A 27,792-nucleotide genomic window follows, 5' to 3' on the forward strand; every position below is an offset into this window, starting at 1 on the left:
AGGATAATAATCAGCCATGATAGAATGATAAAACAGACTCAATGGGCTGAAAGGCCTAATTCTGCTCCTATGTCTATGGTGTTATGATGTGCAAAGCGTGAGAACTCTGATGGTAGAATGTGTGGACAAGCTCGTCAGCTTGCAAAAAACCGGTAAGATAGTGTTCATGGATTCATTGTCTGTTCAGAAATCTGATGGTAGAGGGGAAGGAACTGTTCCTGAAACATTGAGTGTGTGTCTTCCAGCTCCTGTACCTCCTCCTTGATGGTAGAGAGAAGGGAGCGTGTCCCTAATGATGGACACTGTCTTCCTCAGGCATGCGCCCTTTGAAGGTGTCCTGGATGCTAGGGAGTCCAGTGCCCATGATGGAGCTGGCTGAGTTTACAACTTTCTGCAGATTTTTCTGATCCTATGCAGTGGCCCCTCCATACCAGACAGTGATGCAACCAGATGATACCAGTACATTCATCAAATACACCAGACCACTAGACTCAGAAACAGTTACTGATCAACTCCTGAGGGCAATTACAGTTGAGTGAAGTTTGCCCCTCTGGTTCAAGAGCCAGATGGTTGGGGGGTAATAACTGTTCCTGAACCTGGTGTTGTGGGTCCTGAGGCTCCTGTACCTCCTCCCTGATGGCAGCAGCGAAAGATGTTGGAGGTTCCTGATGACGGGTGCTGCTTTCCTGCTACAGCGCACTGTGTAGATGTTCTCAATGGTGGGGAGGGCTTTACCCATGACGGACTGGGCCACACTCACTACGTTTTGTGGGCTTTTCCATACAAAGGCATTGGTGCTTCCATACCAGGCTGTGATGCAACCAGTCAATATGCTCTCCATTACACAGTTTGTCAAAATCTTAGATGACAGCTGAATCTTTGCAAACTTTCAGGGAGCTTTTACTGCACTGCCGTGTTTTCTTCATAATGGCAGATCCTCTGAAGTTATAACACCGAGGAGTCTGAAGTTGCTGACCTTCTCCACCTCTGATCTGCTGAAGAGGATTGGCTCATGAACCTCCAGTTTCTCCCTCTTGAAGTCAATAATCATGTCCTTGGTCTTGCTAACATTGAGTGTTGTGGCACCACTCAGCCAGATTTTCAATCTCCCTTCTATATGCTGGTTCATCACCACCTTTGATTCGGCCAAGTACAACGGCGTCATCAGCAAACTTAGATACGGCATTGCAGATGCTTGTAGCCACAGAGAGATAAGTGTAAAGTGAGTAGAGCAGGGGACTAAGCACAAGGTGAATCTCTGCTGATAGAGATTGTGGAGGAGATGTTGCCAATCTGAACTGACTGGGGTCTGCGAGTGAGAAAATCAAGGATCCAGTTGCACAAGGAGGTGTTGAGGCCAAGGTCTTGAAGCTTATTGATTGAAGATTAATATCATTATTGAATCTTTGGTTCTTACACCAGGATCAGGAGGAATTTCCTAAAGTTACATTTACCCATTTGGTACTAAGATTAAGCATTTGAGCTGTTGAGACAGAGTTTGGACTTACACGTACTTCCACCTTTAATGGCTTCTCTGTCCCTATCCCATGTGAAAGGATCCTTGAGGCAGAATAGTATTTGAGTATTTCTGGAGTCACTAGAATGTCTGGTCACAGTATTGTCAGCTATGGAAGTGTGCATATCCATAGAGGAGACCAATTTACTTTTCTTTTCACAAATTAATGAGATAGAAATGTTTTAGAATACTCATCCTTAGCTCCCAGTGGGTTCACCTGTTAGATTTTACAAAAAAAACTTTTTGCATAGCTCCTTGGTTCTCTTCTAACCATCACTCACATAGAGATACACAAAACAGAAACAGCTCACTAAATCCATGCAAACTGACAACCAATTATTTACATTAATTCCATGCCCATCCCAGTTTTTTTAAATTTTGATGTATCTGTCTCTACTTCTAATATCCCACAGAACTTTTCCTATCTTGTCCTTTTAATTTTTATCCAAGATTTAAATTAACCTAACATCTCTAAACATTCCTCTGGTTCAAGAGCCTGCTCTGAATTTCCAGTATCTGCAGAGTCTCTTGTGCTTATGAGACTGAAAAGTTGCCAACTTGAGTGAGTTCTGAGAACTAAAAGTGGAAAAAGTCCCTGATAAGTGATTGGAAATATCATTGAAAGATTAGCTTTATTTATTTATAAACAGTATTGATTTGCGATGTGCCATCATAACATGCCAACAACTCATTAACCCCATGTCTTTGGGAAGTGGGAGGAAACTGGAGATCCACATAATCACAAGGAGAACATACAGGTATGCCCCCTTATAGGTAACAGCAAGAATTGAAACACGCTCAGTGATTGCTGACGCTGTAAAGCGTCAACTGTTATGCACTGTGAGGACCCTAATCTCTCCCCAGCATGGCTTAAACCACCCACATCTCCCAGTACACCTAACAGAATTCCCCAGTAGCCTCATGTAGTCCCAGCAGTCATTTTGTGAATTAATTTAAAAGATGAGGTAGGTACATGGATAAAAAATGTGGAGGGGCATGTGGGCCAAATACAGGCAAAATGGGACTAGCTTAGATGCGACTCGTGGTTAAGTAGGGATTTGTTGGGCTGAAGAGACTCTGTGGAGCAGGTAGGCTTTATTTCATAAGAAGCTGTCGACAGAAGTTTGGCTCACACCTGCTAACAAGATCGGAAGTGGAGTTGGCAGTGGTGGTAAGCCAGGCACCTCAGCTTTTACTTGAGCCTCTATTTAATTATTTTGGAGCAATTCATTGCTGATGTTGTGGACTCCGCCCTTGCCCAGGGTACTCCTAAAGGGCACTGTTCCCCATTCAGAGCCGGCGACGATGGTGCAGAATGTGCCAGTGGGCTTCGCTGCCTTCAGACGATAATTCTCCCTGTAATAGAACACAGCCATGGAACATAGAACAGCACAGGGACAGGCTCATCGACCCACAATGTTGTGCAGAACCAATTAAACTAGTGATCAAATGGCCGACTAAACTAATCTCTTCTGTCCATATTCTTCCATTCTCCTCACACGTGCCTATTTAAACGTCTCAACCACCACCTGAGGCAGCGCATTCCAGGCATCCACAACTTTCTGTGTAAAGACTGGTGGTGTTGTGGGTGCCATAACGTCTGGTGAAGAATACAGCAGGATAGTGATCAGTGTAAAAAACTTTCCCCTCTCATCTCCTTTGAAATTACCCCCTCTCGACTTAAATGTATGCCCTCTGGTATTAGACATTTCAACCTTTGGAAAAAGATGTTGTCTGCCTACTCTATCTACGCCTCTCATAACCTTATAAACCCCTATCAGATCACCCCTCAGCCTCTGCTGCTCCAGAGAAAACAACCCAAGTTTGTCCACCCTGTCTTTATAGCACATGCCCTGTAATCCAGGCAGCATCCTCTCTGGCAGCCTCTCTAAGGCCTTGTCATCCTTCCCGTAATAGGATGACCATCACTCCAGATGTGGCCTAACTTGAGTTTTATAAAACCACAGCATAATTTCCTGACTTTTGAACTCAGTGCCACGACTAATTAGAGCCTTCTTAACAACCCTATCAACTTTTGTAACCACTTCCAGTGAGCTATGAACTTGGACCCCATGATTCCTTGCACATCAATACTATTAAGGGTCTTGCCCTATCAAATTTCAACACTTTGCATTTGGCCGGATTAAACTCCATCTGCTATTTCTCTGCCATATCTGTAACTTATCTATATCCTGCTGTACTCTTTGTCATTCATCCACAACACCACCAATCTTCGTATCATCTGCAAATCCATATACATTTTCATCCAGGTCATTTATACACATCACAAACAGAAGAGTCCCAGTTCAGATCCCTGTAGAGCACTACTAATCACAGACCTCAATCTAGAAGAAATCTCTTTGACCACTATGTTCTGTCTTCTATCCACAAACCATTTCTGAATCCACACAGCCAATTCACCGTGGATCCCATGCACCTTCATCTTCTGGATGAGCCTCCCATAAGGGACCTTGTCAGATGCTTTTCTAAAATCCATGTAGACAACATCCTCAACTCCATTTTCATCAATCACCCTTGTCACTTCTCAAAAAACAAGTTGGTAAGGCATGACCTTCCATGCACAAAGCCTCCCACAGGGAGCTGGCTCTCCCTACGTGGGTTTCCAAATGCTCATAAATCCTGTCCCTAACAATTCTCTCCAGTAACTAATGATTCAAGAGACTCAAGATTGTTTAATGCCATTCCCCATACACAAGGTTAAGGAGAACAAATTAATTGTTATTCTGGATCCAATGCAACACAAAAAGAGCACAAAAGATAAAGAACACAATAGTAACAGAACACACAATAAATATAAATATTTAAGATATATGCACAGGTTGGTTGTAGGGACATAATGTGGTTGATGAGAACCAATAAAGTAGTTAGTGGGTGAAGGCATTGATCAGCCTTACTGCTGGAGGAAGTAACTGATTTTGAGTCTGTATGTAGCCTCCTCCCTGATGGGAGTGGGACAAATGGTCCGCGAGGTGGGCGGGTGGGATCCTTCGTGATGTTACTGGCCCTTTTCCCGCACCTTTCTGTAAGTATGACCTTGATGGTGGGTAGGCTGGTGCTGGTGATACCTTACCCATTGTAGAGACTTCCTGCCCACTGCAGTGCAGTATCCATGCCAAACAGTGATGCAGCTGATTAGGATGCTTTCTACTGTGTATCTGTAGAATGACGTGTGCAAAGTCCAGCTCACTTCAGCCTCCTCAGAAAGTGGAGGCGATGGTGAGCTTTCCTGACTGTGTAGGATGTGTCCTGGGGCTATGAGAGGTTGTGTGTGATGTGTGATCCCAGGAGTCTGAAACTCCTTGGTGCAGGAGTTCTTCAGTTTTTGTAGCAGAGAAGGGAAGTTCAGCTGGAGGATTCGCTCATCTCTCCACACTACACATCTTCTCCAAATCCCAACAACATTTCCTCTGTGTCCAGCAACAGCTTATAATCCCCTCTCACGGGGGGAAAGATGCCTGTGTGAACACCTTCCCTGGGGTAAACTTATTCCACCTACAGCAGTAGAACAAAGTTCACTGATCTTTCTATGGAGGGGGATAAACAATCAACATTTGGGCCAAATCCTTCTTCAAGACCTAATGAATGTCAACTGTTTATTCCCCTCCATAGATGGTGCCTGACTTGCTCCAGCATTTTGAGTACATTGCTCAAGATTTACAGCAGCTGCAGAATTTCTTGTGTTACAGATGTTCTAACCTTGCTAATAGTGAGAAGAATGTTTAGTACAGATAGGTTAGCATGGATTTGATGGACTGAAGGGCCTGTTTCTGTGACGTACACCTTGATTCTATCAGAATCAAAATCAAGTTTATTATCACTGACATATGCTGTGAAATTTTTATTGTTCTGTGGCTAAAGTACACAGCAAGATGTTTAAAAATTATTGTAAGTTACAATAAAAAATAAATAAATCGTGCAAAAGAGTAGTAATCGTGCAGTAGTGCTTATGAGTTGACGGACCATTCATAAATCTGATAGTGGAGGGGAAGAAGTTATATGAGTGTTCAGTCTCCTTTGCCTCCTCTCTGATGGTAGTAATGAGAAAGGGCATGGCCTGGATGCTGATACTGAAAAGATTGCACGGTTGTCAGGTGAAGTGGATGTTTTACTGTATCTGACAGAAGGGTTGCCTATCTCCTAACCACTCCTAAGAGAAGGGTTGCCTGTCTCCTAACCACTCCTAAGAGAAGGGTTGCCTGTCTCCTAACCACTCCTAAGAGAAGGGTTGCCTATCTCCTAACCACTCCTAAGAGAAGGGTTGCCTGTCTCCTAACCACTCCTAAGAGAAGGGTTGCCTATCTCCTAACCACTCCTAAGAGAAGGGTTGCCTGTCTCCTAACCACTCCTAAGAGAAGGGTTGCCTGTCTCCTAACCACTCCTAAGAGAAGGGTTGCCTATCTCCTAACCACTCCTAAGAGAAGGGTTGCCTATCTCCTAACCACTCCTAAGAGAAGGGTTGCCTATCTCCTAACCACTCCTAAGAGAAGGGTTGCCTGTCTCCTAACCACTCCTAAGAGAAGGGTTGCCTGTCTCCTAACCACTCCTAAGAGAAGGGTTGCCTATCTCCTAACCCCTCCTAAGGCAAAATACATTGGTCTTCTTACTTTCTTTGGGGCAAAATTTACCAAACTTTTAACTCCTGAGGCAAATGTTATTGACCATGGGGCAGCAGTAAATAGTACTCCAACTCTTTCAAAGATGACTAATTCTGGGACAAAGATGATTAATCTCCTAGCTTCTGGGGCAAAGGTCATTAGACCCTGAGTTACTGACCTTTCTAACTCCTGACAATGTCAAGTTCATTTCCCTCCATGGATGCTGCCTGACCTGTTGAGTTCCTCCAGAATTTTGTGTGTGTTGCTCAAGATTTCCAGCAGAATCCTTGCGCCTGTGGGAGAGAACTGAGGCGGCCAGGAAGGGATTGGAATGGGCTTGCCTGGGTGAAGGTTTCACCATCAGAAGCTGTCTTAGAGTCATACAGTGTGTAAGCAGGTGCTTCCGACCAAGGTTTCCAAAGATTGTCTCATTTGTGTGGTGGGGTGCGAAGTGGTCCGTTTGAAGTGGCTGGTCGCTCAGCCTGGGGTATGGAGGGTGCTAACAGTCAGGTACTCACCACAGCCCCTCAGAAATCCATGTCCACTCTGACCACCATTGTCATGGGCGGATTGCATCACTGTCCATCAGAGGCCATTGCTCCCAATGTTCTGTGGCCAGTAAGGGCCAGTGCTCCTCACTGGACATTTATATTCCCATGTCAATAATTGCACGGTGATTTAGAGCCGACTACCCCTTAGGGACTCGAGAGACAACAGATGGGGTGAAAAATAAACTCAGCAGGTCAGGCAGCGTTTGTGGAGGGAAACGGATAGTCAATGTTTTGGGTTGAATCCGTTCACCTGAGCTGACACCTGATTGCACCAACACTGATTTCCCTAAACTCTGCTAATTTCTGCTCCTCATTCTTCTCTCGTTTTCCATTTCCCATTCTAGTTCCCTCCCACCCCTTCTCTTCTCACCTCCCTCTGGTGCTTCTCTTCCTTCCCTCTCTCCCATTGTCCACTGTCCTCTCCTGTCAGATTCCTTCTTCTTCAGCCCTTTACCTCTTCCACCTGTCACCACTTCATCTCCCTCTCCCACACATCCACCCAGTCTACCAGCTTCCCCTCCTCCCACCTTCTTCCCTTCCAGTCCTGATGAGGGTGGCGCCTGAACACAGACTGTTTACTCCTCTCCTTAGATGCTGCAGTACTTGCTGAAGTCCTCCAGCATTTTTGGTGTGTTACTCCAGAGTCGAGGGGAGATGGTCAGTGTAAAGAGGATAGGGGAGGGGTGGGGGCGGGTGTTACCAGGTAGTGGGTAGGCCCAGCTGGGAGGATTCAGAAACAGCGTCTTCCCTCTGCCATCCTATTTCTAAATGGATAGTAAAGATATCAAAGGTTACGGGGATAAGGCAGGAGAATGGAGACGAGAAGATGGGCGAAACGCACTCGATGGGCCGAATGACCTGTGCCTGCTCCTATGTCTTATAGTCTTAAGGTCTTAAAACAGACGGAGTTGTTAGTACCGCGGGCAGAGGTAGGAAGCGCTTGTTGTGCCAGTTGTGTCTGAGTTTAAGGAGTTGGGCTGTGGGGTTTGTTGATATTTTCAGTAGGAAAACGAGCACAGGGCTAATTTGTCTAAAGCGGGATTTCTGGAGGCGCTGAGTGCGACTGCCCCTTGAAAGGGGTTCCTTCTCTCGGTGCCAGACCAGACAACAAACACGAGAGTTCGCTCCAGCAGATCCCGGCCGCAAAAATGCGGGTCACATCTGCAGTGTGCGCTGCTTCCGCTCACAGACTGGTCCGCCGTAGCAGCTCAACGATGCAGAAGGCCGGCTGGGCTAGTATGGACCTCTTGTGACCGAATGGTCCAGACTCTGAATGTAAGGTTCACAGCTTTAGGTAAAAGACCTGAGGCGTCTTGGAATTGTTTTGAAGATCAAATACTTAAACTTTTCAGAGTGAGAAATGCGACGGCCGGTGTGACCCAGGGCAATGTCAGCTGAGTTTGAGCGAGTCGATACGTGGAAGGTAGCTGGGGTGACCGCGGTCGGGATACAAAGACAGCCCTTCACACAGACTGTCTGGGAGTCGGCGTGCGGTACCTGCACCGGGTCAACAAGGTGGAAAACTGGGGGAAGTGGCCGGGACAACCGGCCACGATTCAATAGCTCCCAGAGCGAAGTCTGGAACTCTGGCGGACCACCCTGCATCAGGCTTGAGTTTATCATGGATTAGGGGGCGTGGGCATGTCGGCCAAGCCTGTGCCTACACCATGTCAATGCTTGGTGAATCCGCTTATGGAGGCGGCGCACCCGGGTCAGAATCGCGGCGTATGCGGCAGCAGTCCATTGTCATTCAGACTATAAATCACAATAATAAACACAAGAGATCCCACGGATGCTGGAAATCCAGAACAACACACACAAAATGCTGCAGGAACTTTGCAGGTCAGGCAGCATCTATGAAAATGAATCAGCTGTCGATGTTTTGGGCCGAGACCGTTCGTCAGGACTTCTGCCTGTCTCGGTGTCTGTCTGTCTACTCCTGCTCCGATGTATGCTCCTTTATTTATTTTTCTAGATTAACTAAAACCCTCCTGTCATTGTGACTGGTGTGAACGGGTGGAGTTGGTTAAACCAGTTCGATCCTGACCTCGGGTACTGTCCGTGTGGAGTTTGCACGTTATCCTTGTGTTGGCTTGTGTTAAACTCGGGGGCTCCTGTCTCTTGACACAAATGCGTGGATCGGTAAAGTAATCGTGCACTGTAAAGTGTAAGTGTGTGGGTAAGCGAGAATGGAATTAGTGTAGGGTCAGCAATGGGCCGAAGGGCGTGCTTCCGTGTTGTTTGATCTCTGATTTATTATTGGACCATTGGAGCAAACCTTTGGATTCGGTCCTGCCGTCCCCAACTGCGCAGCAGAGCCCAGAGGGAAAGGCGCGAACAGCTGAGGTCAGAGCAATAATCCAGCACAGTAAGTGTTAAATCCTGCCGCGCTTTCTTCTCTGGAAACAAGCTGAGGGAGATCCCTTCAGCCACTGTTTGCTTGCGATTAATTGAGAATTGGGGGGGGGGGGGGCTTGTGTTTGCGAAAGTGTGCAGTGGTGGCGGAACATGCAAAGTTTACAGAGGCATGTGTGGGAAATCCTAATGGGACCGTCTGGTTTAATCGTGGTTTCTGTCTGACTCTGCACATGAGCACAAAATTCCTCCTTCTCAGGCGTTCCCTCCAGCTTCCACTCCGGTTTCGCTCCAGCTGACTGGTGACTGCCGCAGACTCCTCTGTGGAAAAGGTGGGTGGCGTCTGACCGGACGGGCGGCTGGCGGGTCAGTCGGGAGATGACGCGCTCGAGGTTCCCAGCGTTACGGACGATCTCGTCTGGTCCTTACCACCGCACAGCAGCATCTCCACCTCATGAGGAGAATAAGGCGAGCGAGACCCCCACCCCCATTCTACGGGAGAGTCCTCGCCGGCTCTTACGGGAATTGCAAGCTCCCTACAAAGGATTGCCAGAACTGCTGAGAAGATCATCAGGATCTGCCCCCGCCCAGATATTTATCCGGAGCGCTGTGTGCTTGGTGCCTGTAGCATTATCAATGATCCCTCCTCCCTCTGACCCTCCACCATCCGGCTGGAGGTTGAGAAACAGTTCCTTCCCCCAGGCTGTGAGACCACTGAACTCCCCGCCACCACCCAGGTCTCATCCAGCATAAATACGCCTTATTATTTGTAACTTTACATCTAAATCACACACATAACTCATAACAATGTGAGTTATTGTTGTACCTTGGTCCGGAGGAACGTCCTCTCCTTTGGCAGTGTACAGGTGTGTTGTCAAACATGAACATGGCACTCCGGGCCAGCGGTTCCCTGGAACCAGTGGGGATGGGGCACCTGGTCAAAGAAACTTTGAGTGCATCCCCTGCCTGCCTGGGATCTATCCCTTCCGGTAACAGCCCATTTCTGAACACCATGTAATTGCCGAGGCCTGCTGAACTTCAGAGTACGGAGGGTGTGAGGGGGCAAGAGGAGGATGGGCGAGGAGAAAGAGGGACACTCATGATCAGATACATCATTCAATGATGCTGCATATCTTTACAAAAGTTACTCTGCTTCCTCTAATCGTGTTATTAATTTACCAAAATTTACAAATTTATAAGCTTACTAATTCAATGGGTTTTGAATCCATAGAGCATAGAGCAGCACATTACAGGCCCTTTGGCCCGCAGTATTGTGCTGATCTGTAAAGCCTTTCTAAGATCAATCTTTTTCCCTCTTTTCTATAGCCCTCCATTACTGGTTCCTTCGTAAGAGTCTCTGAAATGCCAATAACGTATCTGCCTCAAACCAGCCCTAGCAGACCCACCACTCTCTGTGTAAGAAACCTACCCCTGACATCCTAGGGGGATGACTTTCCTCCAATCACTTTAAAATTATGCCCCTCATATTAACCATAATTTATTTCAATCTTTGCAGCCGCCCTGATGTTCATTTTGTTAATAGATGTCGTCTCCTACAATGTCCCCCCCAATATACTGTGGCTTCTCCCCACCCCCGGAAGTTTTTCAAGTTTTATTGTTTTACAACATTGACTCACAGTGGATTTGATTTGGCTTTTTTTTGACACTGATCACCAGAAAAACTCTTCCGTGTCATAATGAAAACCGATCTCTACAAAGTGATCTAATTTAATGACAAATATCAAATCATAAGGCATTGGAGCAGAATTAGGCCATTCAGCCCATCAAGTCCACTCCACCATTTCATTATGGCCAATCCTGGATCAAATACAACCCCATACACCTGCCCTTTCACCATATCCCTTGATGCCCTGACCAATCAGGAATCTATCAACTTTTGCTTTAAATATACCTACGGACTTGGCCTCCACCACAGTCTGTGGCAGAGAATTCCACAGATTGACCACTCTTTGGTGAAGAAAGTTCCTCCTTATTTCTGGTCCAAAAGGTCACCCCTCAATTTTGTGCTGTGCCCTCTAGTTCTGGATTACCCCCACCAGAGGAAACATCTTCTCCATATCCACATTATCTAGTCCTTTCAACATTCGGTAGGTTTCAATGAGATTCCCCCGCATTCTTCTAAATTCCAATGAGTACAATCCCAAAGCTGCCAAACATTCCTCATATGTTAATTCCTTCATTCCCAGAATCATCCTCGTGAACCTCCTCTGGACTCTCTCCTATGGAAACACATCTTTTCTGAGATAAGGAACCCAAAACTGTTGACAATATTCCAACTGCAGCCTGACTAGTGTCTTATGAAGCTTCAGCATTGTCTCCTTGCTTTTATATTCTATTCCCCTTGAAATTAATGCCTTCTTTACCACAAACTCAGCCTGTGAATAAACCTTCTGGGAATCTTGCACAAAGACTCTTAAGTCCCTTTGCATGTCTGATGTATGAATTTTCTCCCCATTTAGATAATAGTCCGCACTATTGTTCCTTTTACCAAAATGTATTAACATACATTTCCCAACACTGTATTCCATCTGCCACTTTCTTTTTGCCCATTCTACCAATTTGTCTAAGTCCTGCTGCATTTGCATTACTTCCTCAGTACTACCTACCCCTCGACCTATCTTCGTATCATCTGCAAACTTTATTACAAAACTTTACTATAAAGTTCCATTATCTAAATCATTGACAAACAATGTGAAAAGTAGCGGTCCCATTACTGACCCCTGAAGAACACCACTATTCACTGGCAATCAATGGCTCTCTTTTATTCCCATTTGCTGGTTCCTACCTGTCAGCCATTTCTCTATCCATGCTAGTATCTCTTCTGTAATACCATAGCATTTTATCATTCTAAACAACCTCATGTGAAGCACCTTATCCAATGCCTTCTGAAAATCCAAGTAAATGATGTCCACTGCCTCTCCTTTGTCCACTCTGCTTGTTACTTCCTCAAATATTTCTTAGAGATTTGTCAGGCAAGATTTACCTTTACAGAAACCATGCTAACTTTGACTTATTTTACCACTAGTATGCAAGTACCCCAAAATCTCATCTTTAAAATTGGACTCCAACACTTTTGCTAACTGGCCTATAATTTCCTCTCTTTTGCCTTCCTCCCTTTTTAAAGACTGGAGTGACATTTGCAATTTTCCAGTCCTCTGGGACTATGCCAGGATCAAGTGATCCTTAAAAGATCACAACCAATGCATCCATCATCTCTGCAGCAACATCTCTCAGGACTGTAGGATGTAGTCCATCTGGTCCAGGTGACTTATCCACCTTAAGACCTATGAGTTTGCCTAGCACTTTTTCCCTTTGTAATAGCAATGGTACTCACTCCTGCTCCCTGACACGACCTCTGGTTCACTGCTAGTGTCTTCCACAGTGAAGACTGATGCAAAGTACCCATTAAATCCATCTGCCATTGCTTTGTCCCCCATTATTATATCACCAGCATCATTTCCCAGTGGTCCAATATCAACTCTCACCTCCCTTTTACTCTTTACATAACTGAAAAAAAAACTTTTAGTATCCTGCTTTACATTATCAGCTAAACTGCCCTCATATTTGATCTTTTCCCTTCTAAAAGCATTTTAGTTGCCTTTTGTTGTATTTTAAAAGCTTCCCAATCATCCAACTTCCCACTCACTTCTGCTACTTTATATGCCCTTTCATCGGCTTTTATGCAGTCCTTAACTTCCCTTGTCAGCCATGGTTGCCTACCCTTGCCACTTGAGAACAACTTCTTCTGTGGGACATATCTATCCTGCGCTTTGTGAACTATTCCCAGAAACTTCAGCCACCTCCGCTCTGCCATCATCCCCACCAGTATCCTCCTCCAATCCACCCGGGAAAGCTCCTCTCTCAGTCCTTTGTAATTCCCTTTATTCCATTGTGATACTGATACAGGTGAGTTATGCTTCTCCCTCTCAAATTGCAATATGAATTAAATCATATTATGACCATTGACTCCTAAGGGTTCCTTTACATTAAAATGACTAATAAAATCTGGGTTATTACACAACACCCTGTCTAAGATTTCCTTTCCCTGAGTAGGCTCAGGCACAAACTGCTCGAAAAAGCCATCTCGTAAGCATCCGACAAATTCCCTCTTGCAATTTAACACCAACCTGATTTTCTCAATCCCCTTGCATATTGAATTCCCCATTACAATAGTGACTTTGCCTTTATTACATGCTTTTTCCAGCTCTCTTTGCAATCTCAACCCCACATCTTGGCCACTATTTGGAGGCCTATATATGATTCCCATAATGGTTTTTTACCCTTGCAGTTTTTAACTCCACCCACAAAGATTCAACATTCTCTGATCCTATGTTGCTTCTTGCTAAAGATATAGTTCCATCTCTTATCAATAGGGCCACACCACCGTCTATGTCTTCCTGCCTGTCTCTTCAATACAAAGTATTAATATTAAGTACACAACTTCTTTCAGTCACAACTCAGTGATGCCCACAATGTCAAAATGACCAATCTCCACAAGATTGTGCACCTTATTCCAATATAGCAACTTCAGTCCTGCATTCTTCTCTCTTTTGAATTTTGTCTCTGTGGTACAATTTAACTCTGCTCTGTCTGCACTTATACCCAGTCATTGCTTGTCCTTCCTTACATTCATATTACACCCATCATCTACTTGTAAACCTGCTGGCTCATCTTCAGCTCTAACTGACATATAATATAAAACACAAAATAATGGACATAAGTAGTTACCCCCTTCAAGTTAGTATTTAGTAGATGCACCTTTGTCATCAATTACAGCCTTGAGTCTGTATGGACAAGTGTCTATCAGGTTTGCACATCTGAACACTACAATTTTCCCCCATTCTTCTTTTCAAAAATTCTCAAGCTCTGTCAGATTGCATGGAGATTGTGAGTGAACAGCCCTTTTCAAGACTAGCCACAAATTCTCAATTGGATTGAGGTCTGGACTCTGACTTGGCCTCTCCAGGACATTAACTTTGTTATTTTTAAGCCATTCCTGTGTAGCTTTAGCTTTATTCTTCAGGTTATTGTCTTGCTGGAAAACAAATCTTCTCCCAAGTCACAGTTCTCTTGCAAATACATCAGGATTTTGTCCAGGATTTCCCTGTATTTTGCTGCACTTGTTTTATCCTCTATCTTCACAAGCCTTCCAGGGTCTGCTACATTGAAGCATCCCCACAGCATGATGCAGCCACCACCACGTTTCACGGTGGGATGGTGTGTTTTTGATGATGTGTGATGCCTAGCTTACACCAAACATAGCATTTAATCTAATGGCCAAAAAGCTCAATTTTGGTTTCCATCGGACCACAGAACCTTCTTCCAGCTGACTTCAGTCTCCCACATGCCTTCTGGCAAACTCTTGCTGAGATTTCATGTGAGTTTTTTCCAACAATCTCTTTGCCTCTCCCATAAAGCTGCGACTGGTGAAGCACCTGAGCAACAGTTATTGTATACGCAGTCTCTCCCATCTCAGCCACTGAAGCTTGTAACTCAGCCAGAGTTGTCACAGGTCTCTTGGTGGCCTCCCCCACTAGTTCCCTTCTTGCACGGTCACTCAGTTTTTGAGAACAGCCTGCTCTCGGCTGATTTACAGCTGTGCCATATTCTTGATGACTGACAACTGTACTCCAAGGAATATTCAGTGACTTGGAAATTTTATTGTATTTATCTCCCGACTTGTACTTTTCAATAAGCTTTTTGAGGAGTTGCTTGGAGGTTGTCTTCATGGTGTAATTTTTGCCAGGATACTGACTCACCAGCAATTGAACTTTTCAGTTAAATGTGCAGATTATTTTCTAAACAGGAAGAAAATCCAAAAATCTGAGATGCAGAGTTCTTGTGTGGAAAACCCTAAAGGTTCACTTGCAGGTGGAGTTGATGGTGAGGAAGGTAAATAGTTAGCATTCATTTCAAGAGGTCTAGAATATAAAAGCAGGGATGTATTGCTGAGGCTTTATAAGGCTTGAGTATTGCATGCAGTTTTGGGCTCCTCATAGAACCGTAGAACACTACAGCACAGTACAGGCCCTTCAGCCCTCCATGTTGTGCCAACCCATATAATCCTTAAAAAAAGTACTAAACCCACACTACCCCATAACCCTCCATTTTTCTTTCATCCATGTGCCTGTCCAAGAGGCACATGGATACCCCTAATGTTTTAGCCTCCACCACCATCCCTGGCAAGTCATTCCAGGCACTCACAACCCTCCGTGTAAAAAACTTACCCCTGATGTCTCCCCTAATCTTCCCTCCCTTAATTTTGTACATATGCCCTCTGGTGTTTGCTATCGGTGCCCTGGGAAACAGGTGCTGACTATCCACCCTATATATGCCTCCCATAATCTCGTAGACCTCTATCAAGTCCCCTTTCATTCTTCTACGCTCCAAAGAGAAAAGTCCCAGCTCTGCTAACCTCACTTCATATGACTTGTTCTCCAAACCAGGCAACATCCTGGTAAATCTCCTCTGCACCCTCTCCATAGCTTCCACATCCTTCCTATAATGAGGTGACCAGAATTGAACACAATACTCTAAGTGCGGTCTCACCAGAGATTTGTAGAGTTGCAACATGACCTCTCTACTCTTGAACTCAATCCCTCTGTTAATGAAGCCTAGTATCCCATAGGCCTTCTTAACTACCCTATCAACCTGTGCAGCGACCTTGAGGGATGTATGGATTTGAACCCCAAGGTCCCTTTGTTCATCCACACTCTTAAGTAACTGACCATTAATCCTGTACTCAGTCTTCTGGTTTGTCCTTCCAAAATGCATCACCTCACACTTGTCCGGATTGAACTCCATCTGCCATTTTTCTGTCCAACTCTGCAGCCTGTCTATATCGTCCTGTAACCTTCAACCACCTACAGCTCCATCCACAACTCCTCCAATCTTTGTGTCATCTGCAAACTTACTCACCCATCCTTCCACCTCTACATCCAGGTCATAAATAGAAATCTCAAATAGCAGGGGTCCCAGGACAGATCCCTGTGACACTCCACTAGTCACCGACCTCCAGGCAGAATACTTTCCTTCCACAACTACCCTCTGCTTTCTTCCTTTAAGCCAGTTTTTTTATCCAAACAGCCAAGGTTCCACTTATCCCATGCCTCATGACTTTCTGGATGAGTCTCTCGTGAGGGACCTTGTCAAATGCTTTGCTAAGGTCCATGTAGACCACATCCACTGCCCTACCCTCATCGATTTCTTTTGTTACCTCTTCAAAAAACTCAGTCAGTCTTGTGAGGCATGATCTTCCCTTCACAAAGCAATGTTGACTATCAATGTTGACTGTACTTCTCCAAATGCTCGTAGATCCTATCCTTAAGAATCTTTTCCAGTAGTTTGCATACCATTGACGTAAGACTTACTGGTCTATAATTCCCAGGTTTCTCCCTGTTACCTTTTTTAAACAAGGGAACTCCATTTGCCATTCTCCTGACCTCCGGTACTTCCCCTGCAGCCAAAGAGGATTCAAAGATCATAGCTAATGCTCCTGCGATCTCTTCTCTCAATTCCCACAACAACCTGGGGTGTATCATATCTGGTCCTGGGGATTTATCAATCTTAATGTTTTTAAGAAGATCCAGCACTTCTTCTTCCTTAATCTCCACATTGTCCAGCACACAGACCCACACTACTTCGACCTCATCCTGATCAAGATCCTTCTCACTTGTGAATACTGAAGCAAAGTATTCATTTAGGACCTCCCCAACCTCCTCCACCTCCAGGCACATATTGCCCTTTTTATCCTTTAGCGGTCCCACCGTAGTTCTTGTCATCCTCCTATTCTTCTAAGAAAGATTGCTGGCATTGGAGGGGGTTCAGAGGAGGTTCACAAGGATGATTCTGGGAATGAAATGGTTATCATACGAGGAACATTTGATGGCTCTGGGCCTGTATGCACTGGATTCTGGAAGGATGGGGGGGGGGGGGGAATCTCATTGAAACCTTTTGAATATTGAAAGACCTAGATGGAGTAGATGTGGAAAGGATGTTTCTCATGGTGGGCGAGTCTAGTATAAGAGGCCACAGCTTCAAAATAACGGGGCATCCATTTAAAACAGATGTGGAGAAATTTCTTTAGACATAGGGTGGTGAATTTGTGGAACTCGTTACCACAGACAGCTGTGGAGGCCGGGTCGTTGGGTGTATTTAAGGCAGAGATTGATAGGTTCATTACTGGCCACGGTATCAAACATTACAGGGAGAAGGCCGGGGAGTGAGGCTGAGGAGGGGAAATAAAACAATCATCCTTGATTGAATGGCGGAGCAGACTCGAAGGGCCAAATGGCCTAATACTGCTCCTATGTCTTGTGGTTAGATATAGGTGTACTTTTACTACAATCAATTGAAACACCTTGACTGCATGTGGTGATTTCCATTTAACTAATTACGTGACTTCTAAAACTGATTGGCTGCACCAGTGATGATTTGGTATGTCATATTAAAGGGGATGAACATTTCTGCAATCTATTATTTTGTATTTTATATTTGTAATTAATTTAGATCACTTTGTAGAGATCTATTCTCACTTTGACATGAAAGAGTCTTTTTCTGGTGAGCAGTGTCAAAACAACTCAAATTGAATCCACTGTGAATCAATGTTGTAAAACAATAAAACATGAAAACTTCCAAGGTGCTGAATACTTTTTATAGCCACTGTAAGTGACAACAAGGTTTCACTCCCAGATAAGCGGAATGCCTTTTATGTTTGCTTTGATCATTAGAACGAGGCAATTTCACAAACTGTCACAGTCCCTGATGACCCTGTGACTTCAGTCTCCTAGACTGACGTGACAGCACCCTTCAGAAGGGTGAACCCACAGAAAGCAACAGGCCCAGATGGGGTATCTGGCCGAGTACTAAAAACCTGAGCTGATCAACTGGCTGGAATGTTCTTTAACCCTTCACTTCAGCTGTCTGATGTACTCCTCTGCTTCAGGAAGGCTTCAGTTCTACCAGTGCCTAGGAAGAAGGTGGTAAACTGCCTCACAGCCAGGAGCTCCTACATTCCCTGTGATGAAGTGTTTCAAGAGGTTGGTGATGAAACATCAACCCCTGCCTCGGCAGCAACTTGGATCTGCTCCAGTTTGCCTACCATCACAACAGCAGATGCTTTTTCATTGGCTCTTCACTCAACCTGAGGACATCTGGACAGTGAAGATGCATACATCATTGACTACAGCTCCACTCAAAACTAATCAATAAGCCCCAAGACCTTGACCTCAATCCTTCCTTGTGCAACTGGATCCTTGATTTCCTCACTTGCAGACCCCTGGCAGTCTGGATTAGTAACAAAAGCTCCTCCGTAATCCCCATCAGCACAGGTGCACCATACGGCTGTGTGCTTAGCCCCCTGCTCTACTTACTTTACACTTGTGACTGTGAGACCAAGCGGGGCTCCAATGTCATATTGAAGTTTACTGATGACACCACCATTGTGGGCTGAATCAGGGGTGGTGACAAATCAGCATATAGGAGGGAGATTGAAAATCTGGCTGAGTGATGCCACAACAATAACGTCTCACTCAATATCAGAATGATCAGGGAGCTGATTATTGAGTACAGGAGGAGGAAGCCAGGGGTTCACAAACCAGTCCTCACTGGGAGATCAGAAATGGAGAATGTCAGCAACTTCAAATTCCTTGGTGTTATCATTCACAGGATCTCTCCTGGGCCTTGCAAAGAAAGAATGGCAGCACTTCTACAGAAGTTTGTAAAGAATTGATGGGTCATGTAAAACTTTCACAAACTTCTATAGATGTGTGGTGGTTGCATCACGACCTGGTTAGGAAACACCAATGCCCTTGACTGGAGAAGCCTATGAAAAGTAGTGGATACTGCTCAGTCCCTTCCCAGCACTGAGTACATCTACAGAGGGCTCTGTGGCAGTAAAGCAGCATCCTTCATCACTGATCCTCACTATCAAGACTACCTCACTGCTGCCTCAGGAGCCTCAGGACCTGCACTACTAGGTACAAAACGGTTACTACCCTCGACCATCAGGCTCTTGAACCAGAGAGGATACCTTCACTCATCTTCATTCACCACAACACTGAACTGTCCCCACAATCTATGGACTCACATTCAAGGACTTTTCATCTCAAATCTCGATATTTTTCCTTATTTATTCTTTTTTTTCCCTTTTTGCATTTGCACAGTTTGTTGTCTTTTGCACATTTGTTGTTTGTTCATCCTGTTGTGTGCAGATGTTCACAGATTCTATTGTGTTTTTGTATTTACTGTTGTGTTTCTGTCCTGTTGTGTGCAGTCTTTCATCGATTCTGTTGTGTTTGTTGTATTTACTGAGAATGCCCGCAAGAAAATAAATCTCAGGGTTGTGTATGGTGAGATATGTACTTTGATACTAAATTCACTTTCAACTTTGAACATCTACCTCTGGACTCACTGGAAGTTCTGTGCTAACTCTTCTTTATCCACCTCTAGAGTGCATTCAAACTCACAATCTCTCTCTGCATTCTTTTGGTCTTCGAGTGTAAATTAACCTTTCTGAGGCATTCGTTAATCTTGTGGGACAATTTTAGGCATTGCCTTGCCCTCCAAATCAATTACCCCTTCTGAGGCCCTCATTATGTCTTGTGGGACACTTTTAGAAACTGCCTTACCTCACAAATGCCCCGAAATCCCTTGTCTCATTTACATACTTCCTGATATTCATGGAGCAATACAGCATGGGTACAGACCCTTTAGACAAATGACTCCACAGAGGCCAGTAAGCTAGTTCCAATTTCCTACATTCTCTGTGCACCTATCCAAGTGTACTGGCCCAACTGAACTACGCCTGCGGTGTTAATTGTCTGAAGAATCAAACTTTATCACTTAAACTGAATATCTTTCAGTTACAACATGTGGTGTAAAGTATTCTTCATGTTGTCTACTTTTAACCTTCCCTTACAACTTTATCTGATACATGTTCAGGTAAGCCCTGAGCCTTCTCTGCACCACCAATACAGCTGTTGCGGAGAGCAACATCACTCTATAGTTCAAGAGGAGATCTGATCTCATTTTCAAGGACTCTTTCCAACTCATGTTCTCAGTACTGTGTTTACACTTAGTGGCACTTTATTAGGTACAGTAAGTATACGATTGTGGTCTTCTGCAGCTGCAGATTCAACATGTGTGTTCAGAGATGCTCTTCTGCATATCACTATTGTAACATGTGGTTACTGTCACTTTCCCATCAGTTTGAACCAGTCTGGCCATTCCCCTCTGACCTCTGTCATTAACAAAGCATTTCCTCCCACACAACTGCTGCCTGCTGCATTTTTTTTTGCTTTTCACAAAATTCTTTGTTAACTCTAGAGAGTGCTGTGCGTGAAAGTGCTAGATCAGCAGTTTCTGAGATACACAAACTACCCCATCTGGCACCAACAATCATTCCACAGTCAAAGTCACTCTGATCACATTTCTTCCACATTCTGATATTTGGTCTGAACAACACCTGAAACTCTTGACCTTGTCCGCATGTTTTTATGCGTCGAGTTGCTGCCATATGATTGGCTGATTAGATATTTGCATTAACGAGGAGGAATACAGATTTACCCACAATTTCACAATTGGCCTTTTGCCATTGGTGTTTTTGTCATAATGGGATGTGAGAATGGATCCAAATGCAGGACGCAGGCACTGAAGTACTGGGGGCAGGACGGGACAAGCTAAAAGATAGGACAAGATGTGGAGACCGTGGCATTCGTGGAGATGATCTTGGGGTTCAGAGAGATCTTGGGGTCCAAGGTGGTCTCGAGGCTTGGTTTGAGGATGGGGTCCTGAGGCTTGACTCGAGGATGGGGTCCCGAGGCTGGGAATGCTGGGAGGATAGCCCCCTGGACAAGACCCGGACCTCCCAGGCAGGACAGGGGCCTGGGCAGGTTGCGGGGCTCCTGGGCAGGTCGCAGGGCACAACCCGTCGGAGGCGAGGGATAGGAAGGGGCAGAGTCCTCTGCCGGGCAACGGCAATCTTGCCTGGCTTACCCAAAGGAGCAAAACACAAAAATACAACTGCAGATGCTGTGGATCAAAGAATACGCTGGAAGAACTCAGCAGGTCAGGCAGCATCTGTGAGAAAAGAGTAGCCAATGTTTCAGGCCGAGACCCTTCATCAGGAATGGGGGGGGAAGAGAGGGCCAAAGCCCAGTAATAGAGATAGGGGAGGGGGAAGGGCTAGAGGTGCCAGGTGGAGAACCAATCAGAGGAAAGGTAACGGGGGGGGGGGAGGGGAAAAGCATGAAAGAACTGTAGAGATAAAGGAGCAGAGAGTTAAAAGGGGAGAGGGACCGGGGACGGGGACGGGGACGGGGACGGGGAGGGGGATTACCGGAAATTGGAGAATTCAATGTTCATACCACCAGGCTGGCTGCTACCCAGACGGTATAGGAGGTGTTGATCCTCCAGCCTGAGTTTGGCCTCATCATGGCAGTAGAGGAGGCCATGTATGGACATATCTAGATGGGAATGAGAGGCAGAGTTTAAGTTGAAGATATCCCCTCCCCCCATTAGTTTTCCTCTGATTGGATCTCCACCTGGCACCTCTAGCCCGTCCCCCTCCCCTATCTCTATTACTGGGCTTCGGCCCTCTCTTCCCCACCCCCACCCCCATTCCTGATGAAGGGTCTCTGCCCAAAACATTGGCTATTTTTTTCTCACGGATGCAGCCTGACCTGCTGAGTTCTTCCAGCGTCGTGAACGTACTCTCTTACCCGACGGAGGCGAGGGATAGGAAGGGGCAGAGCCCTCCACTGGGCAACGGCAATCTGGCCTGGCTTACCCGACGGAGGGAGTTCGGTCCGGGGTGACTTCAAGACTCACTGCAGCCGGAAGACTCGGGCAGCTACAGAGCAGCCCAGTCCATCGCTCACTCACAGAACTTGTCGTTAACGGTGGTACTCCAACCCAGGATGGACAGGGCGACCCCCCCCCCAACTATACACACAATCCCAGAGCCCCTTATATTCACAGCCAACCAACAGGCATCAGGTGCGTCTCCTAGAGCCCAACCAAGCCAAGATGATCCTCAGGTGTGACTATGTGAATTCAAGGCGAAACGACAGGCGGTTGAAGGACCCGGAGTCCGGAGCCCGCGGACCGGATCCAGAACCGGAATGCGACTTTGGACCCGACCCTAACAGTTTTCCAGTCTTTCTCTGTTTATGAATAAAGACCATAAGATATTGGAGCAGAATTGGGCTGAAATGTCGACTGTGCTCTTTTCCTGGATGCTGGTTCCTCCAGCATTTTGTGTGTATTGCATCACCACCTGATTTGGAGAGGCCACTGCGCAGGATTGGAAAAAGCTGCAGAAAATTGCCAACTCTGCCAGTTCCATCATGGCTTCTTGCTTCTCCAGCATGCAGGACATCTTCAAAAGGCAATGCCTCATAAAGCCCGTATCCATCATCACAGACCCTCATCACCCAGGACATGCCCTCTTCTCATTGTTACCATCAAGGAGGTGGTTCAGGAGCCTGAAGACACACACTCAACGTTTCAGGAACAGCTTCTTCCCCTCTGCCATTGGATAGCTAAACGGACACGGAGCACGGAGCGACCACCCTCCGTTGAACATCGACGGCTCCTCGGTAGAGATCATTAAGAGCACCAAATTTCTTGGTGTTCACCTGGCAGAAAATCTCACCTGGTCCCTTAACACCAGCTCCATAGCAAAGAAAGCCCAGCAGTGTCTCTACTTTCTGCGAAGGCTGAGGAAAGTCCATCTCCCACCCCCCATCCTCATCACATTCTGCAGGGGTTGTACTGAGAGCATCCTGAGCAGCTGCATCACTGCCTGGTTCAGAAATTGCACCGTCTCGGATCGTAAGACCCTGCAGCGGATAGTGAGGTCAGCTGAGAAGATCATCGGGGACTCTCCTTCTGCCATTACAGACAATTACACTACACGCTGCATCCGCAAAGCAAACAGCATCATGAAGGACCCACGCACCCCTCATAAACTCTCCTCCCTCCTGCCATCTGGGAAAAGGCACCGAAGCATTCGGGCTCTCACGACCAGACCATGTAACAGTTCCCAAGCTATCAGACTCCTCAGTACCCAGAGCCTGGACTGACACAAACTTACTGCCCTCTACTGTGCCTATTGTCTTGTCTATTATTTATTGTAATGCCTGCACTGTTTTGTGCACTTTATGCAGTCCTGGGTAGGTCTGTAGTCTAGTGTAGTTTTTTTTCTGTGTTGATTTTACATAGTTCAGTGTAGTTTTTGTATTGTTTCATGTAGCACCAGGGTCCTGAAAAACGTTATCTTGTTTTTACTGTGTGCTGTACCAGCAGTTATGGTCAAAATGTCAATAAAAAGTGACTTGACTTGACATTGAGCCGTGGACACTACCTCAGTATTTTTCTCTCTTTTTGCACTACTTATTTAATGTATTTTATTTTTATACATACTACTTATTGTTATTTATAGATTTTATAGAACACTACGGCACAGTACAGGTGCTTCAGCCCTCCATTTTATCAGTATATATTTCAACGTACAACTGCTGCGCAACAACAAATTTCACAACAAGTGCCAGTGATACTAAACCTGATTCTGAGAAACATTCCTCCTCTCTGGCAACTGCAGTCACCATCTTGGCGACCTGGCACTGTTGAAATCTCTTCAACAAATGTCTCAGCCCAAAATTTTAATGATATTTCCCCCCAGAGATACTGCCTGAATTGCTGAGTTCCTCCACTAGTTTGTTTAGAGCTCTGGATTCCAGCATCAGCAGTCTTTCCAGAGTGAATCCTTAACGTAATTTATACAGGATCTGTTGTTTACTCAGTTTGCAGCTGGGTGGTAAGAGGATGTGTCCATCGCCAGAGAGCATGGAAACAGCGTAGAGTTCGTAGGGTGGTTGGCCGCTATAAACCACCCTGAATGTGTAAGTGAATGGCAGAACCTTGGCAAGATGATGAAAATGTAGGCTCTGCTGAGTTCCTCCACCATTCTGCGTGTTGCTCAAGATTTTATTCATTATGGTTTGAGGTATTTTGTGTGAAGAATGGTGGGTTGATATAAGTATAAACCCCACTTTTGTTATAGATTGATGGTATTGGTTTTCAGTAACAAATTTAATTGTTTGCATGTAAGGGACAATCTCAACTCAGCAAAGATATTGACCACAAGCCAGGGCAGATGCTGTGACCAAATGTTATTGCTGTTTGTCCAAGGCTCTGCGGAAGTATTGTCCTTGCAAAGCTGCTCGATCTTGTCTGCTTCAAGTCTGAGGTGGTGCACTTTGGTACAACAAACGAGACACACAGTGAAGAGTAGGGCACTGAGGAGCGCAGTAGAACAAACGGATCTTGGAATACAGGTCCATAATTCCTTGAAAGTGGTGTCACAGGTAGATTGGGTCTTTTGGCACATTGACCTTCATTCTGAGTACAGGAGTTGGGATGTTATCATGAAGTTGTACAAGATGTTGCTGAGGTCAAATTCGGAGTATTGTGTGCAGTCTTGGTCACCAACCTACAGGAAGGATATAAATAAAATTGAAAGAGTATTGAAAAAAATTTACAAGGTGTTGCTGGGACTTGAGGACTTGAGTTAGGGGGAAAGGTTGAATAGGTTAGGGCCTTATTCCTTGGAACACAGAAGAATGAGAGGAAGGGGAGATTTGACAGAGGTATACAACATTACGAGGGGTATAGATAACGTAAATGCAAACATGCTTTTTCCACTGAGGTTTGGTGAGACTTGAACTAGAGGTCATGGGTTAAGGTGAAAGGTGAAATGTTTAAGCGGAACCTGAGAGGGAACTTCTTCACTCAGAGAAAACACGAGGAAATCTGCAGTTGCTGGAAATTCAAACAACACACATAAAATGCTGGTGCAACACAGCAGGCCAGGCAGCATCTATAGGGAGAAGCACTGTCGACGTTTCGGGCCAAGACCCTTCGTCAAGGCTAACTTAAGGGAAAGATAATAAGAGATTTGAAAGTAGTGGGGGGAGGGGGAAATGTGAAATGATAGAAGGCCGGAGGGGGTGGGATGAAGCCAAGAGCTGGAAAGGTGATTGGCGAAAGTGATACAGAGCTGGAGGAGGGAAAGGATCATGGGACAGGAGGCCTTGGGAGAAAGAGAGGGGGAGGGGGGAAGCACCAGAGGGAGATGGAGAGCAGGCAAACAACTAAATATGTCAGGGATGGGGTAAGAAGGGGAGGAGGGGCATTAACGGAAGTTAGAGAAGTCAATGTTCATGCCATCAGATTGGAGGCTACCCAGCCGGTATATAAGGTGTTGTTCCTCCAACCTGAGTGTGGCTTCATCTTGACAGTAGAGGAGGCCATGGATAGACATATCAGAATGGGAATGGGACGTGGAATTAAAATGTGTGGCCACTGGGAGATCCTGCTTTCTCTGGCGGACCGAGCGTAGGTGTTCAGCAAAACGGTCTCCCAGTCTGCGTAGGGTCTCACCAATATATAAAAGACCACACCAGGAGCACCGGACACAGTATACCACACCAGCCGACTCACCTGGAAGGACTGTCTGGGACCCTGAATGGTGGTGAGGGAGGAAGTGTAAGGGCAGGTGTAGCACTTGTTCCGTTTACAGGGATAAGTGCCAGGAGGGAGATCGGTGGGAAGGGATGGGGGGGATGAGTGGACAAGGGAGCAACGTAGGGAGTGATCTCTGCAGAAAGCAGAAGGGGGGGAGAGGGAAAGATGTGCTGGGTAGTGGGATCCCTTTGGAGGTGGCGGAACTTATGGAGAATTATACGTTGGACCTGGAGGCTGGTGGGGTGGTAGGTGAGGACAAGGGGAACCCTATCCCGAGTGGGGTGGCGGGCGGATGTGTGGGAAATGGGAGAGATGCGTTTGAGAGCAGAGTTGATGGTGGACGAACCCCTTTCAACTCAGAGGGTTGTGGAATCAGTTACCAGCAGAAGTGGTAGATGCAGGTTCGATCTCAACATCTGAGGGAAGTTTGGATGTCCGCGGATGAGGGGTATGAAAGAAGCAGGTCAATGGGAATAGGCAGAATAAGAATTTGTTGAGACTAGATGGGCCAAAGAGCCTGTTTCTGTGCTATGATTCTGTCATGAGAAAGGGTGGTTGTGCATCCCTGGAGTTTATTTAACTCCTCTCTGCTTGCGCTTTTGGAACATGTACTGGTCTCGTCTGCAGTAAGTTAGCATGACATTGGGTTTAATGCACGTATGGGTTAATAGCCTTTAATACAGCGAATGAATCTTTGAAGACATCTTCAATGATCTCCAGAAACTTATTCAGATATGCTGCTGCAAAGTACAATAAATAAAGGAATTTCCAAACACTTACATATACAGTACTCCAATGCCCAAACGCCTGCATTGCCAAACCCTCCCTACTTTTGGAACTTCCTTTCGCCCTAGAATCCCCCAAAACTTCATCAAGATGGGTACCTGTGCTCAAAACGACCATATTTTATTTCCCTCCCTAGATACTGCCTGACTTGCTGAGTTCCTCCCGTATCTTGCGTGTCACTCCCTCACTTGTCATGTCAATGCGGCCCCACCTGCTCACTCTCCGGTCACGACAGTTTCCGTAATCGTCCCGCACACACGAGCTGTTCGCTTTGGGTGCTCAGGACGGGATCTTGATACAGTGTGTGATGCTGCCCCCCAGTGGGAAAGCAGAGATATGCACCCCAGTGTCCCTGAGCAGATTCGAAGGGTGATGAAGCAGGTACTCTGTATATTGCAGTAATATTTAGCAGAGAAGCTTCCAGATGACTGTCTGTCTCTGTGGAATGAACACCACAGAACAGTTTTACTCTATAATTCTCCTACCACACAATCTCACTACTCTGCATTCCGCCATCTTGGAGCAGTTGGACAACAGCAAAACATACATCAGGCTGCTGTTTATCAGCTGGGCATTCAATACCATCATCCTATCAGTATTAATCACCAACCTTTTAAAGTTGGGCTCCTGGATCCTTGACAGTCACTACAGGTAGGTAATACCATCTCCTTCTCACTGACAATCAACACAGGATGTGTGCTTAGCACACTGATCTGAACACTCACAACTGTCTGACTAGCACTGCTGAAATGGCATCTATAAAGTCGCAGAAGACTCAGATGGAGTACAAGAATAAGACAGATCGGCTGGTTGAGCGGAGTCACAGTAATAACATCACACTCTGGATCAGCAAGGCCAAGGAATTGATTGTGGACTGAAGGAAGGAGAGGCAGGGAAAAAGCACGTTGAGGAGTCAGTTTCCTCAGAGAGTCTATCCTGGGCCCAGCACATTAACACAATGGTATGCCAGCAGTTTTACTTCATCAGCAGTGTCACCAAAGACTTGTGAACTGCAGAGACTTGCCTGGTGTGGAAGCTCCAATGCAAGAGGCTGCAGGGGACTGTAGACTCAGCCATTTCAGTTAAAACCCTCTCCACCATAGAGGACATCCTCAAACGGCAGAGCCGCAAGGACCCTCCCCTCCTCATTTCATTACTACCATGGGGGAGGAGGTGCAGGAGCCTGAGACCCACACTCAATGATTTAGCTTCTTTCCTACTGACATCAGATTTCTCAGCGGTCCATGAACCCGTGAACACTACCTCATTATTCCTTTATTTCGCACTGTTTATTTTGTAGTCAAGTAACATCATATCTTTGTACTGAAATGTTGCTGCAAAATGACAAATTTCACGTCTTAAATCAGTAATAACAAATTTGATTCTGATTTTGGTTTAATGGTGTCCCTCCACCTCTGTC

The sequence above is a fragment of the Hypanus sabinus genome, chromosome 26 (genome assembly GCF_030144855.1).
Source record: "Hypanus sabinus isolate sHypSab1 chromosome 26, sHypSab1.hap1, whole genome shotgun sequence".
NCBI lineage: Eukaryota > Metazoa > Chordata > Chondrichthyes > Myliobatiformes > Dasyatidae > Hypanus > Hypanus sabinus.